Source organism: Dipodomys merriami, unplaced genomic scaffold (genome assembly GCF_024711535.1).
Source record: "Dipodomys merriami isolate MVZ:Mamm:240054 unplaced genomic scaffold, mDipMer1.0.p SCAF_628, whole genome shotgun sequence".
In the NCBI taxonomy this organism is placed as follows: domain Eukaryota; kingdom Metazoa; phylum Chordata; class Mammalia; order Rodentia; family Heteromyidae; genus Dipodomys; species Dipodomys merriami.
Window position 1 is genome coordinate 460,454 of NW_027206211.1, and position 15,065 is coordinate 475,518.

Below are 15,065 nucleotides of genomic sequence, written 5' to 3' on the forward strand. Positions count from 1 at the left end.
AAGAGCTGCCAGCAGACACATCAGAGATCAGTTCCATTTGTGATAATAGTTGATTGATGTTTGCTCCATTGTTTTATCTCGGCTTCAAGATCTTGCCTGGACCTTTATCTTTCTCTGAGATCAAGTCCCTAGATCTTAGTATACTGTGTGTCTCTGTATTCAAAATATGTTCCTGGCTGCTTCAGGCCAATTCACAATACCCTGAATGCAGTATACTCAAACTTGACATTCAAAGCAAACTACATGAATTTATACTACTATTCCAAAATACTAAAATTTATTTGATCTAGAAATGAAAATAAAACTCCCACCTTGTTACTTTAGTAGCAATTAACATCATGAAAGTAGAAGAATAATGATCAGAAACTGAGGTAAGAGAATCGGAGTATGTCTAAAATGTAGAATACAGGATCTGTATTACAGATACAAAATCTTGTTCAATAGGCTCATGAATTGAAAACCTGTAATCCTATATTGAAAGCAAAATTTACATATACAGTTTTCCAATTATTTTGCTTACCTATCAATTCTGATCACATATCTTCTTATGAATGTTTATCATATCATTGAATAAATCACGATTTGCATGTACTTATCACCTTAAGGAAAGACAGTCTAATTTTATATCTTTCATTCTATGTAACAAATCCTTATTTTTTGTTTCTCTGTTTGCTGAAAAAAATGTATCCCTGGAAACAGGATATTGACAGAAAATCTGGGTGTAATTTTCATTTTTTAAATTTCAAAAATAAACTTGGTTTTGATTAGTCGTTTTCTAACAATGAGTGATATTCATGAACACTAATATTTTGGTGCCTTTAAGCAAATTGAGACTTGATGTGGTATGGTAGTTCTTGGGTCTAATTGACTTAATCATTAGACCATTCATGTATAAGCATTTGCATTGAACTTTTTTATTTTTATATATACAATAGTCCCCAAAGTTTTACTTTAAAGTGATAATGGGAGGAAGTGTATTCATGTTCAAAACTTTATATTTATTTCAATTAAAGTCCTGAAAATACACGATGTTCACTGGAGCAATATGATGAGAAACATGAGAAATATGAGAAAAATATTTCTAGAAAAAGATGAGAACATATTTCTAAAGAGAATGGATATATTGATTAAAACATAGAAAAGAGTTAAATAGGATTCTTGCTTGAGACTGCATAAATTTCATATGAATGTAGCTCAAGATGAGACTGAGAGATAAATTCATACTTATATTACTGAGATTTACATCACAATATAAGAAATATAGGTATTTTAAGGAATTGATCTTTCAAAGCTCTAGTTACCTAATGGATGAAGAATGGAATTGAAAATTGCAGATGAAAACAAATCAACATGCAGGTATTATGATTTTATAATACTAATATGAAAGCACTGAAGCTTTTGTCTTCTGAAAAAGAATGGTTAGCCTGTAATTGCAATGTAAATGTAATGAGTCTAAAATGTTTCCTCCAAGATATCCAAGAGTACTATGCTCATTCTCTAAAGAGTAAATAAGTATTTTCATTAGTTTTGCTTAATATTAATTTACTTGTAGCAAAAGGTTATAATGTCTGCTCTCTTTCTTTCAATGTAATAACATATATTTCATATTATTACTGTCTCTTCATAGAAGCCTGAAATCACTATTTCAAAGTAACACAAACAGAAAAACAAAAATAACCAGATACAACCATCACAAATGCTAAATTATATGAAAAAATCCACAATATCAAAAATAAACCTGAGGAAGTAGAAAAACAATGGCAGAATAAGAACAGAAAATTACCTTAGCTCTAGCTAATGAAACAGAGATTTAGAGTCCTAGAAGGTATTCCACTATTAGCAGGTCAAACCAAGTCAGGTATAATTATATATAAATATATAATTCAAAGAAGATTTTATACTGTCTTTACAAGAAAACAGAAACCTATGAAAAGTTACCCAGCCAGGCAGGTGACTGCTGTGACTGTGTTGGCCAACATATTCAAAAGCACAGCTGCACTATGGAAATAAAAGGACCACATGGGAAAAAAGCAGGAACAGAGGAAGCCACATCCAAACACAGACACTATTCATCTTACCACTGGACAGTTCGAATTGTCATTGTAACCACAAGTACTAACATGACAACATCTCACCGCAAATGATCTCTAATCCTACACTTAATCGTCTAGACAAAAACCAAATTCCAGAAAAACAAATAACAACAGAAGACCAAACCAACACCTGAAAAATCAACCAAGAACATAGAGAGTCACCTATTAAGATCATAGATTCCCCAAATGAAAGCCAAGAAATCCACCAAATGGACAGAACAAATCAGAAAAATACAAGAAAACTGATGCCAAGGTAGTATAATTCACACAGGAACTGACCAGACATTAGAACAGACAATTAAGGAGCTAGAAGAGAGAATTCAAAATACGTTACAAATACTGCTGAAAAATGTGATTAACGAAAAGATACAAAATCCTTACAAGGAAATTTGTCAAAAAAGAAGACACCAATCAAAGATTAGCAAAATAATTCATGAAGACTACAAACAGAAAGATAAATAAAGTCTGAGAAGACAAAGGAGTCCAAGGAAAAAATAGTTAAGTAGTTAAATAGTTAAAAGGTATGAGAAGACACAGCTAAAAAAACAGCCCCTCCAACTCCCCTACCCAAAGAAAAGATGTAAAGAAAGTCCACACAAGACCTAAAATAAAGCTTTAGTAAAGATAGAAGCCCTAAAAAAATGACCAATTAGAAGATAGAGAAATCAAAACCAAAGTAGAAAGTCTCCACAGCGAATAGATGACATAGAAGGTAATGTTAGGCATCAAAGACAGACTAGGTCTAATAGAAAAGAGGAGCTATCATTTAGAACAAATCCAAGAAATAAGAAACGATCTTGCTGGAAGTTCAAGATTCAGTTAGAAGATCAAAGTTGGGGGAGATAGGTATCAAGAAGGAGAAGAGCAGGAAACAAAATGGATGGGAAACATATTACAGAATTCTAGCAGAGAACATGCCAAACATCCAAACAGATAGGCTTATTCAGAGAAGAGAAGCCTTTAGAACACCAAATGGAGAATAACAGAACAGAACAACCCACCACCACATCATAATCCATTAGAGGATCATTAGAGATCAAGGAAAGGATTCTTAAGCTGTCAGGAGAAAAGACTGATTATTTATAAAGGATATACAGTCAGAATAAATAATGATTTCTTAGCTGATGAGGTAAAAAGGAGAGCCTGGCATGATATATGGCAAACATTAAAGACAAACAATTACCAACTGTGAATACTCTCCCAAGCCAAACTCTCCTTTATATTTAAAGGATATATAAAAATATTTCATGACAAAGAGAACTTGAAAAATTTATATCCACCAAATCAACAAGATAGAAATTAATCAAATATATCCTACATAGAGAAGGTCAAGAAGAACAGGAACTGGTTATCTAAAATGCTCCCTACCAGAGAACAAAGTAAATATATTAAGAATAGATGAGGCACAGCTCCTAACAGCAGGTGTATAACAGCAGGAATTATTAAATATTTCCCAGCTGTAACTCTCAATATCAATGGACTTAAATTTCCAATTAGAAAACACAGGTTAGATAGTATTATGAAAAAACAAGACACATCCATCCAGTGTCCACTAGAGATACATTTCATTGATAAAAACAAACACATTGACAAAAACAAAAACACAAACAAAGGAAATTTTTCAAGCAAATGGATACCATAAACAGGCCACAATAGAATTACTAACATAAAATAATGTAGAATTCAAATTAAAAGTAGTATATATTCAGTGTCAGTATATACATTCTTTGCAGCAGGTCATGGAAGATTCTCCAAAATAGAACCCATCCTATGTCACACAGAAATTCTGTCCAAATCGAAAGAAAAATTAATTGAATTCCCATAGCTTGTCAGACCACAGCAGAATAAACTTACAATTAAAGAACTAAAGCAAAAATAATTTTCAAACCTATGAAGACTGAACAACACATTGCTGAATGACCAGTGGAGCACTGAAGAGATTAGAATGGAAATCTGAAAGTTTCTGGTATTTAACAAAAATGAAGACACAAAATACCAGCTCCTCTGGGACACATTAAATGCAGTACTTACAGGAAAAGTTATAGCTTTGAATGCCTACATCAAGCAATTGGGGAAATTTCAAATCAGTATTTTTATCATGTACCTAAAGCTCCTTGAAGAGAGGAACAAGTCCAAACATAAGTAGGCTGAAACATAAAAAAAATTAAATCAGAAATAACTAAATAAAGACAAAATAAAACAGAAAGACCAAGAAAACAGAGCTTGTTCTTTCAATAAATTAACAGACTTGACAGACCCTTACCAAATCTGACTAAAAAGAGAACTTATATAGATAGAAAGACAAGTAGAAAACTAACAGAGTGGGAGAAGGTCTTTATTAGCTCTGGAACATACAATGGCCTCATATCTCAAATATTCTTAGAGCCCCAAAATTAACTCCCCCGAAAAAACAAATCCTCATAGAAACAACAACCCTCATAATATAATTGAGCTTAAGATTTAAGGAGAGACCTCTCTGAAGAAGAAATATGAATGGCCAGTAGACACATGAAGAAATAAGCAACATTTCTGGCCATAAAAGAAATGCAAATCAAAGCCAAATTGAGATTCCACCTAACCCCAGTTTGAATGAAGAAAACTAATAATAACAGATGCTGGGCTGGTGGGGATGTGGCCAAAAAGGAACATTACTACACTACTGGTGGAAATGTAAACTTGTTCAAATACTCTGTAAAGAAGTATAGAGGTTCCTCACTAGAGCTCCCCTATGACCCAGCAATGATGGATCAAGAAAATGTCGTATATATTCACAACAAAATTCTATGCTTCCATCAGAATGATTGACATTGTCCCATTTGTAAGGAAATGGAATCATTTGGAAACATAATAATTCAAACAAGCCAGACCCAAAGAATCAGAGGCTACATGTTTTCACTCATTTGGAAAAACTAGAATATGTCTAGGATATTCACAGTAGCTCAATAGCAATATGCATATCACCATATAAAATGATGCATATCGAAATGAGCTCCAAGAAATGGATACAAGATGATTGTATAGTGAATTGTTTTTAGTTATTTCTATTTAGTTTTTCCCCTTTGGTTTATTTCCTGTACTCACTGTTTTTTATTTCTGTACCCTTTGTCTTATACATGTTAATCTGATTTAGGGAAAGGAAGGAAAATCACAGAAATGGTGGGACAAAGATTAACCAAAGCAACAGTGATATTCACTAGACACTATGTTAGAAATAAATGTTACAACTTTGTGGGAGTGGGATGTCAGGGTTGGGGGAAGCAGAAAAAAATGAGGAAGGGGTAACACTGTTAAAAATGTACTCATTTGGGCTGGGAAGGTGGCTCAATGGTAGAGTGCTTGCCTTACATACATGAGGCCCTGGGTTCGATTCCTCAACACCACATAAGCAAAAAGAAAAAAGCCGGAAGTGGCGCTGTGGCTCAAGTGGTAGAGAGCTAGCCTTGAGCTGAAGAGCTGAGGGACAGCGCCCAGGCCGAGTTCAGGCCTCACGACCAGACCAAAAAAAAAAAAATGTACTCATTACTTATGTAACTGTAACTTATGTAACTGTATATCACCTTCATAATAAAAAACAAAACAATACAAGAACTCATCCAAATACAGAAAATTAGAGACAAAAATGAGACAACACAACAGATATAAGCAAAATTAAGAATGTTATAAGAGAGTACTTTGAAAATCTTATGCCAATCACCTGAAGAATCCTGGGGAAATTCATGTTTTCCTATACTGGATCTGAAGCAAGAAGTAACACATAAGAAGAAATGAAAATGAAATGTCAATAAACCACTTCCCATTCCAGAAAAATCTATGACTCAATGAATTTACCATGAAATTAAGGCCTGCAAAGAACTTACAATACACAGTTATAACTCTTCAATGGAATAAAAAGGGAAATGGAATTATCAATCACATTCTATGAAGCTAGAATTAGACTCTTCTCCAAATCACATAGGGACTCACCAAAGAAAGAGAACTATGAACCCAACTCTTTGATAAGCGATGATGCAGAACTTCTTAATAAAATTCTCACCAACTAATTTCAGCAACTAACAAAAAAAATAATATTGTATGATCAAATAGGATTCATCCTAGGATACAATTGGATTCAATATTCTTGTCAATAATCATAATACAAACCATCAGCAGAATCAGGGACAAGAAACACATGATCGTCTATAGGGATGAAGTAATAGCTTTTAACAAGCTCCAATACCCCTTTATGATTATCTGAGAAGCTAGGAATGCATGGAACATTCCTCAATATATTACAGAGTATATATATGACAGATAATTAGCATTTATCTAACAGTGGAAGCATGAAGACATTAAAATCAGGAATGAGACAAGGATGTCCATTCTCTCTACTACTCTTCAATAAGGCAGTGGACTTTCTAGCAAGAGCAATAAGCAAGAGAAAAACATAAAGGGGATCCAAATAGGGAAGATGTAAAACTATCCCTTTTTACAGATGAAATGATCCTGTATTTAAAGGACCCTATAGCTTCCTCCTTCAAGTTACTAAAGGTGATGCTAACCTTCAGCAATGTAGCAGGGTATAAAAACCACAAGAATCAGTAGTTTTTCTGTGTTACCATCAATGGGAAGATCCATGCTGAAATCCAAAAAACAACCTCATATATATTAGCCTTAAAACCAAATCAAATCTAAACTAAACTAAACAACAACAACAAAACTAGGAATTAATTAAAGTAAAATGTGAAGGACCTCTATTGTAAAAACTTTAAAAATCTAAAAAGGGAAATTAAGGAGACTCAAGGAAATGGAATATCTTTCAATGCTCCTGGTTGGAAGAATTTACATGATGAAACTGCAATGCGGCCCCCCAAAAATTGACAATGCAATAGTCATCAAAATCCCAACTATATTGTTCAATAAAGTAGAGAAAGCAATCCAAATTTAATATGGAATTACTAAATTATAGATGAAACAGAAGGCTTAGAAATGAATTCATTTGGAATTACTAAATTATAGATGAAACAGAAGGCTTAGAAATGAATTCATGGGCCTATCATGATCTACACACACACACACACACACACATACATACACACACACACACACACACACACACACACACACACACACACACACACACACACACACCACACACACAGTGGAATTCTACTCACCCATCAGAAATGACTTTTCACCAGTCTTAAGGAAAATGAAAGGCTTGGTAAAATTATACTAAGAGCAAAGAGAACAGAATGGAGACTCAGAGTAATATAAGTTTCATGGATTCATTCATTTATGTTAGCTAGAAGGTGCCCACAAATCTACAAGTAAACAAGACTGATTCTACCTCGTCCCAGTTAGAATGGCCATTATCAAGAAAACTAACAATAGCAAATGCTGACATGGATGTAGCCAATTGGGAACTCTATTACACTGTTGGTGGGAAATTAAACTTGTTCATCCACCGTGGAATGCAGTACGGAGTTTACTGAAAAGACTAAATATAGATCTTCCTTAAGACCCAGTAATTCCCCTCATCAGCAGTCATTCAATAAATAACAAGCAAGCTCACATGAAAGCTATCAGCATAACCATGTTCAGGGCCCAGGCCCAGTGTTCAAGGACTGGAATAAAAGTTACCACTTCTGGTATTTGTTTTTAAAAATATGAACTTTTGACATAAGGAACCAAATCATTCTATTTGCAGTAGCTAGGATAGGACTTAAATGTTGTGGGTGATAAAATGGCTTCTTTGTTGAATGTTAGGAAAAGATGTAGGCAGTCCAAGAAAAGGGAGATTTCTTTTGTTGTTGGTCGAGGGGCTTGGAGTCTGGGCTTGGGCACTGTCCCTGAGCTCTTCAACTCAAGGTGATTTCTCTACCTCTTGAGCCACAGTGCAACTTCTGGTTTTCCTGTGGTTAAATGGAGATAAGAGTCTCTGGGACTTTCCTGTCCAGGGGGCTTGGAACTGCTGTCCTTAGATCTCAGCTTCCTGAGTAGCTAGGATTACAGTTGTGAGCCACTGGCACCAGACTAAAAATGGAGGGATTTTAGAAAAGAAAGTCCACCTCTTTACCTGTGTCTAAACCTCAGTTATCACTATTAGAACACTTCATCCTCAACTCATTTCACCAGACATTTGTAAATTTTCTCTTTCTCTTTATGTAGGAGTACTGCAGTCAATATCAACTCAGCTGTGGGACTGGATCAATTGTATGTTAATTGCTAGCACCTAAATCAAGAACTGTTACATCAAAACAAATGAACCACTCACTTGGAATAATTGTATTCTTTTTATTACAAATCTGTGCTTTATCAATTCCTAATGTGATATTGGACATCCTAACAGGGTGATGACATTTTCTTTCTCTTCAGCAATTGTCCTTCTCCCACATGTGTTCAAATATTTAAGATTTCAAAGATTTCTATTGATAATTCATTAAGCTGACCTCTAAGATAATGTGCATTTCTGGAATTTGGTCTGCTGTCTTGTTCTTACATGCACAGGCTTTCTATGATTTATTTGTTCTACAAGGAATTCTACTTTCCAATCTTTGTGTGATCAATTTTAGTCCCTTTCATCAGTCTTTCTGACTCTCTCTCAGGAGTCTCATTTGAGTCTGTCTCATAAAAAAATATATTAGTTATCAGCTAAATGACTCTCAATTTCTGTTTCTGGCCTGACTTCATGTAGGCTGTGATAGCAACCCTGACTGGCTGTGCTTACTGCAGTGTTTTTTGTTTGTTTTGTTTCTGGCTTTGTTTTGTTTTGTTTTAAAGGTCTAGGATTACTATTCAAGGTAGTAGCTTTTCTGGGCCCCTGTGATCCCCTGGCCTAGAGTCAATGAGTTAAGATGATTGCTAATTGTAGAATACACTTTGAATTATTACATTAATTCACAGAATTAAAACAGTAATAATATATTATTTGTTTAAATTCTGCTTCTCAATTTTACAATTCATGATATATATTAGTAAAATTAGATTCACTTTCTTCTTTTCTATAGCTGCTAAAAGTAAAATTACATATTAAACATTCAACATTAAGAAATCAATAATAAGTAACCTATTATTAAAATGATATAGTACTAAACTGTGATTTGAATTATAGTTCTAACAAATTGTGATGTAAACAACAATTAATAGAATTATGGGTAATATTTTTTAAACTTACCAGCTTTTTATTTGTTTCCTAATTGTCTCATTTGTAATTTTTGGTCCAAGCTGTCTCTTCATCCTTATTGTTTAGTTTTCTATTTTATCTCTACTGGTTTGTATGTTGTTTTCCCTTTTTAGTGACTGACATGAGGCTGAAAATCTGTATGCTAGTTAATTACTTCCTATGCTAAAGTAAAATTATTGTTCTCCACAGCTGTTCTACTCTTTGTATAGTATTTTCCCCAGTCCCATATCCTGTATTGCTGCTCTCATGTATTTTATTGTATTTTTATTGTGAAAATACCATACAGACGGGATACAATTACATGGGCAAAATAATGAATACATTTCTTATTAAGCATTGTTGCCTCCTCCTTTGTTTCCCCTTCCCATCCCTTCTTTATTTTACTTTTTATTTAAATTTTACTGTCAAGGTAATGTACAGAGGGGTTATAGTTACATAAGTAAGGTAATGAATTTATTTCTTTTCTAATTTGTTATCCCTTCCCCCATTTTTCTCCCTCTTCCCTCCCAACAGCCCCTCCAGATTATTTCCAACATATTGTCTTCTGTGTATCACTGTTGCATAGGTTCCCCCTTTGTCCTTTGCCTCATCATTTTTTTCCCTTTCCCTTCCCTAGTTCAGATTAACATATTTACAATAACCAGGGTATCAAAACCAAATACAGTGACTACAGGGGATACACCATAGGTGGGGAAAACACAAAAGGATAAAAAGAAATCACGCAATACATTAAGAACAAAAACATCAAAGAACATGTCTTGGAGTTCATTTCACTTAGAATCACCTTATACAATCATATGTACAGAGCTATAGGGCTATTCTGCTCATTTACTAAGATTATCCTTGATGTACACAATAATGCTCCCCTATTACTTAGTAATCCCACTGCTGGGCATTTAACCAGGTGGCCACAAGCAAGGCCACACTAAAGCTACCAGCAAAATTATGTTTATCACAGTATTATTTACCATAGCTAAGATATGGAATCCATCCAGATGCCCCTCAGTAGATAAATGGATCAAGAAAATGAGACACACACACACACACACACACACACACACACACACACACACACACACATGCGGAATACTATGCTTTCATCAGAAAGAATGATACCACCTCATTTGTAAGGAAATGGAAGTTCTTGGAAAAAATTATATTAAGTGAAGTAAGCCAGACTTAAAGAAACATAGGTCCCACGGTTTCCCTTATTTGTAATAATTAGTTTACACCAAGGATAATCTCATGTCCTATGTTGAGCATACAACATTATTGCTATATTGTTTGTTATTATTTCTGCAAACAGGCAGGTATATTTAAAGAATTATGTTCATCTTATCCATTACTGGAGGAAGAGCATCCAAAAGAGCAACCCCTACTAGGAAGAACAACTCCTACTTATTTAGCTTCATTCCTATGTAAGGCCAGTGTTGTCCCCTGTATCCTCATGCTGTACATTACAACTCTATACCGGTTCATCCTGTATATCTACTATCTTCTACATTGTGACCTAAATGCCCCAGCAATTCCACTTTGCTTTACTTTTCAAAAAATTTCACTCTTAATGTTTGAGGTTGATGTGTGTGTGTGTGTGTGTGTGTGTGTGTGTGTGTGTGTGTGTGTGTGTGTGTGTGTGTGTGTGTGTATTCACAAAAATCAGAAGACAACATTTTTCCTCATTTACAATACATCTTTCAGGTTATTATAAGTTGTGGCTAATGGGAGAAGTCTCTTGCTATTTTAAGGATGAAACAGAAAAATATATTTGTGCATGCACCACAGTTGTTTATTAGTCTGTAGTTGAACACTGAACCTCGATTTATATCTTGGCTGTTGTTGTGAATAATGTGAATAACAATGAACTACAGATATATTTACGAGTTACCCAGAGAGAAATAATCACATGATTGGTGGGTCAGATGATATTTCAACTTTGGATTTCTTTAGAAAACTGCATACTACTTTCTACAAGGAGAGTATTAACCTGTATTTTGACCAAGAGTGTAGAAAATTTCCTTTTCTCCACACTCTCACCAGCCAACATTATTACCTTTTGAGTTTTTTTAAAGGGCAGGTATTTACTGTGTGCAATACCCAAGATGACCTCAGACCCAAATCCTTTTACTCCAACCTCCTAAAAGCTTCGAATTACAAGCCTTTACCACCACACCTGGTTCCTTTGATTTTTTTTGATAAGAGTTATAATAGTTATGAAGTAGTATCATAGTAATTTTGAATTGCATTTCTCTAATGATTTTTGTTTACAAAACATTAAGCCAGCATAGAAGTTGTATTAAACACAACTTTGTAAACCCACTGGCAATTTTCAGAGCTTTTTGGTAAACATGTCTATTCAGAAATTTTGACAATTTTTAATCAAGTTTCTTGTTAATCTCATCTTTAATCTCTGTACAAAATCAATAATTAATTCAAGGTAGTAGAAAGGAAAAAATAAAGCAACTCCTAACATTTTTCAGTTTTCAATAACATGATATTGCTTAAATCATTTTCTGTTAATGCTTGAGACTATATAACTCAATTTAGTTAGACCTTATAAAGGCTATGTATTTTATTTTATGTTGATTTTTCTTTCCAAACCCTGCATGACTAATTTCCCTTGGTTTCTTTCTGTCTCATGTAGTTCAGATTTCAAACTGAAGAATAAATGGAAGGAAGCAAAAAAAAAAAAAATACAGTTCCTCTCATCTGATGATGCCTCTACAAGAATGAGGAAAGACCTATGATAGAATATCAAAAAGACAATTCATTCTTCTAGGTCTTCCTTATCTTTGTGATGTAACTTAAATGATGTAACTTAAATGGAAGGAAGCAAACCAAAAACTTAGTTCCTCAAATCTGATGATGCCTCTACAAGAATGAGGAAAGACCTATGATAGAATATCAAAAAGACAATTCATTCTTCTAGGTCTGCCTTATCTTTGAGATGTAACTTAAAAGATGTAAAACACAATATACTGCTCAGATACTTTTGTTTTATCAGTTTTGTACATTTTCTTTTGGACTTCATCTCAGTCTACAACATTCCTTCATTATTATGTGCCTGATATTTTTACACTAACAAGACTTAAAATAACCAGTTTGATTTACAGCATGAGAAGTTATCTACCCGGCTTCCTTGGAAGTAGAGCATGATTAATAGATAACATTGCTCACTACATGTAATGGTTTCTGTAATACTTATGACATTCTATTTAGTATTTAAAAAAAAACTTCTGGCTAAACTCAAAGCTCATTCATAGAAGTTTATGTTAAGTATTTTACAAGTTTTATTTCTCTTAATTCTTAAGATAACATTTGCTATAATGCTAATGTTATTACTATTTTAGTGTTGGGAAAAATTGTAATTAAAGGCACTAAGTGCATGGCCCAAAGACACACAGTGAGGAAGGAAACGAGTCAAAGTTTCCAAAAGTCTTTCAGCAATACACAAAAGGTAGGTAAATTCTTTCCATTCTCTTACACTCTCAATTCAATATTCATATTGTCCAAGAAATTATAGCATAGCAAATATTGCCCATGGTGATTGTTTTCTATCACATTTTGTCTCCAACAGAGACTATGTTGGTGACATTGGGTTATCATGCACAGAGCTGAGCTTCTAAATTGAGGTCCAAAAAGAGACAAATTTCTTCTGTCCCACAGTTCCAGTTTCCTTTTTTAAAAAGTACCAAAACTTTTAAATATCATCACTTACTGTCTTTTAAGAATCCAAAAATGAAATAAATTCACACTTAATCAATCCAAAATGCTTTAAAAGTAGGAGATAATAAAACAGGCCCCCATGAAGTAAATTTTCTTCTACTTTTAAAATTATTCTGAAAGCCTTGTATTGGCTAGTCACATCTGTAATCCTATCTACTCAGAATAGCTACTCAGGAACCTGGGATTTGTGGATAACCATTGGAAGTCAATCAGGGCCAAAAAAAAAAAAAAATCATGAAATTATTTTTCAGACTTTTTAATGAACTAGCAAAGACCCAGGAAAGAAGATGTAGCTCATATAGTACCTCACCAACCTAGAGAGGAAAGGCCTAGCAAGACCTTTAAGCCCTGATTTCAAACTCTGAGCATACCAACACACATGCATGCACATGCGTTCACGCGCACACATTTTTTCCCTTCCCCTCCCCAAATTAGAGAAGCGTACATAAAAGAGGCAGATGCACCAACTTCAAATACAGAGAAAACAAGGGTTATAGAGTGGGAGAGGAATATACAAAGAAACAAAAATTCACATCACACATTATAAGTACGTTAGAAACAATAGCAAGAAACAAAAAACTACTTGTTTCCCTATCGTGGGGTTTAATTCCCTTAATATTATCATATCTGTTCATATGCACATAGCTTTTGACCTTGTCTGCTTACCCCAGACATATATTCGTTATTGAAAATAAGGGAAACCATGGGACCTGTTTCTTTGGACTTGGCTTACTTCACTTAATAAATTTTTTTCCAAGTCTTTCCATTTCCTAACAAATGGGGCAATGTCATTCTTTCTGATGGAGGCATAGAATTCCTTTGTGTATATACACCACATTTTCTTGATCCATTCATGTAGTGGGGACAGCTGGTTGGTTCCATATCTTAGCTATGGTAAAAATTGCTGCAATAAACATAGTTGTGCTGGTAGTTTTAGTATGGTCTTGTTTATGATCATTTAGATAAATCCCCAAAAGTGGGACTGCTGGGTCAAAGGGGAGCTTTATGTGGAATCTTTTGAGGAACTTCCATAATGTCTTCCAAAGTGGTTGAACAAGTTTACACTCCCACCAAGAATGTTGTATGGTTCCCTTGTGGCCACATCCCCTCCAGCATCTGTTGTTGTAAAAATATGGAACGCCCCACGAATTTGCATATCGTCCTTGCGCAGGTGCCATGCTAATCTTCTCTGTATCGTTCCAATGTTAGTGTATGTGTGGCTGAATTGAGCACAGAATATTTTTTATATCAAAAGTGCAATTGTGGGGGCTGAGAAGGTGGCTCAGTGGTAGAGCGCTTGCCTTACATGCATGAGGCCCTGGGTTCGATTCCTCAGCACCACATAAGCAAAAAGAAAAAAGCTGGAAGTGGTGCTGTGGCTCAAGTGGTAGAGCATTAGCCTTGAGCTGAAGAGCTGAGGGACAGCGCCCAGGCCCAGAGTTCAGGCCCCACGAATGTATCCCCCCCCAAAAAAGTGCAGTTGGATTTTATTAAACTAGACAATTCAACAAAAAATAAGTTCAAAAGAATTGTCATGAAATTTTAGAACCATATATTTCTTACATAAGCACAAATTTAAGAATAAAGTCAAGATTGACATGTCAAAAACAAAATAATCCCAGATATTTGTTGTTCAAGAAATGTGTAGGAGGAGGATTCAATTATTCTATACAAGGCACCTGTCATAATGAACACTGCACCAAGTGTTAAGGTTTGTTAAAATTTTTAATGTATTAAATATATTTAATTTTGGGAATTTGTTTACATATGCCTAAATTAGGACTGTTTGTCAGATATAAAACTTTTCCATAAAGTATTTAAGATTTATGGTAGCAGACATATACTAATAAGTATGTACATTTCAGAGTTTCGAGAAACTTTATTAATGAGAAGTTGCAAAGTTTTTATGTAAAGAAGCAGAATGAAGTGTTAACACTTTGTTAACTACACGGTCTTTTAAAACTTTGGGGCTTCCTCAGTTTATAAGTTAATGAGGAAAAATGATGATATAAGCCATAAACAAATAATGAGAAGAGCCATAAATAGTAATCTTAGTGGGTAGCTTTAAAGACTACTCATATTCTATA

The 15,065-nt window shown here is 34.3% G+C and overlaps 1 non-coding gene across 1 annotated transcript; it reads right to left on the minus strand.

Moving 5' to 3' along the window:
• Positions 1–14,104: 14,104 nt before the first annotated feature.
• On the minus strand, positions 14,105–14,211 carry LOC138815162 (U6 spliceosomal RNA). Its single transcript, XR_011368194.1, has one exon. It is a non-coding gene; the product is annotated as a U6 spliceosomal RNA (small nuclear RNA).
• Positions 14,212–15,065: the final 854 nt, after the last annotated feature.